We start from the raw sequence: 2,074 nt of genomic DNA, 5'->3' as shown, positions 1-2,074 counted from the left end.
TACAAGAACACTTGATTCTACGGAGGCCCACAAGGAACGCAAGAGTTTTTCGATCGCAAGTTACTAACTTGCGATGGTGTAACTTGCGCTTGCTTGACTTATAACTTTCGATTGCAACTTAAAACTTGCGATCGCAACTTACAACTTGCGATAACTTGCGATTGCGACTTATAACTTGCAATATTGCGACTTGTTAGTTTCAGTATCAGTTACATGAAGCATGCATGCCGTCTGAGTAGTTCACAGCGAAGATGACGGGTGTTGTTTTTAAAGCATTGTTTGTCTGTTTATCAATTTCACAAAGCTACGTTTTCCATAAGTATCTATCAAGTATGAGGAATGGCAATCAAGACGAAACTAATTAATTAAAATAAGGAATATTTTCGTCTTGGTAACTGGACATGTCAAACCAGACAGTTTCACAGCCAATCAAAATTACATGTTGTAAGCACATCACGTCATGAGCCAGTCAAATTGCCTACCCCATTCTTGCCATTCAAAATTAAGGAAAATTTCTTTATTGAGCTGCTTGTTTGGACGAGATTAAAAACAAACAGACCAGTTGACTGGTTATCTGGTCCATGACGTTTTACTCTGATTTGTTCTGCTGTGATTGTTTCATTTCTTTTTTTAACTATTATTTTAATTTAATATATTTATACACATACCTACATTCACACAAACGAGTACTATGGTCACGTGAGCAGACAACTACAACAACAAAATAGCTGGTTGACATTTCACAGACCAATCACCAATTACTCTGTCAAAATTTGCATTAGCTTTTCCCTTTTTTTTACATGTTAAGTTACATGTACCTTCCCCACCTCCCTCGTGATATGGAGCTCATTGCTATGTTCATAGCAGTGATTGTTTCATTTCTGAGTTTCTCAAATTCTTTTAATGACACAATCATTATTAATTTGTATAGGTAATCACATGAGGCCGAGTACTATTAAGGATTAATTGCACGAGTGTTTTGGAAATTTTCCAAAATTGCCCGAGTCGCGAAGCTCATGCGGACTCGTAGACTCGTGCGATTACTTGTTTATCAATAAAGGGCAAGCCCTCTCTTGATTAATGCCCTCGATTAAGAAAAAAATGCCCTCTGTCTCAGCCAATCAGCGCTCAGTAATTTTGCCCTGTATTGATAAATTTGATAATCACACTTCATGTTGCACAGATCAGGGGTAATGATGATGATATTTTCAAATCAGGCTTCCATCGCATGCTTGGCCAATATGTCACTCACTCACTTTGAAAATAATATACCAAATTGGCTATTATTATTATTACTTTGGGATCGATATCAACGTGCTTGGTGATTTCACAATCTAATTGGCTTATTTGCCGTTATCAATACGACGCTACTGCGTCACGCAATGCCGATCGCGACTTATAACTTTGCGATCGGGACTTATAACCTGCGATCGCGGCTTTAATATAACTTGCGCAAGTTATAAGTCGCGATCACAGGTTATGAGTCCCGATTGCAAGTTATAAGTCGCGATCGCAAGTTACGCCATCGCAAAAACTCGCGTGTCCCTTGTGGGCCACCGTAAAATTCGGCTTAAAGGGCAATTGCATGCTAAATTTGCTGTTTTAAGGTCAAACATGGGTAGTAAAAATCTAAATTAGTACTATTTAGCTCACACATGGACAACCCACTGAGCAATTCGACGGTACACCATTCGGATTTAATTTTTGGCGACTTTCTGAAGACATATCGTCTCCAAACTTAAAAAAACTGGCCAGTTTTTTCAAGTTTCAATCTATTTCCATTTTCTCCATCCTTGGCTACAAACAACAAAGAACAGCTTCATCAGGGCACTTCAATGGTTATTGGTAACAAAACTACGGCATTGTCTGGTCTTCATTGATGCCAAGACGTCTTTTAGTGTTTAGTTAAACTAGAATATCGTGACTCTGCCCCTTTAACAAATCGATCTATGAGAGTGTTTTTGTTCAAAAATTAATGAATAATACGAAAAATTAATATTTTCCGTGGCGTAATGCTCAGTTGCGTGACGTATGTTGCGTGCTGCTTTCATTCTGTCTTGTTTCTGGATATCGG

General features: G+C 38.2%; 1 protein-coding gene across 2 annotated transcripts in view; it reads left to right on the top strand.

Moving 5' to 3' along the window:
• Window positions 1–2,062: 2,062 nt before the first annotated feature.
• The window catches only part of LOC137969942 (uncharacterized), a 5,359-nt gene continuing 5,347 nt past the window's right edge, over window positions 2,063–2,074 (top strand). For both annotated transcript variants that reach the window (XR_011116745.1, XM_068816356.1), the window contains exon 1: window positions 2,063–2,074. This exon is cut by the window's right edge and continues 585 nt beyond it. The gene's annotated coding sequence lies outside the window, so the exon portion shown is untranslated.

This window comes from Montipora foliosa, chromosome 9, assembly GCF_036669935.1.
Source record: "Montipora foliosa isolate CH-2021 chromosome 9, ASM3666993v2, whole genome shotgun sequence".
In the NCBI taxonomy this organism is placed as follows: domain Eukaryota; kingdom Metazoa; phylum Cnidaria; class Anthozoa; order Scleractinia; family Acroporidae; genus Montipora; species Montipora foliosa.
The sequence above is the reverse complement of the archived record's forward strand: the minus strand, read 5'-3'. Positions and strand labels throughout refer to the sequence as shown.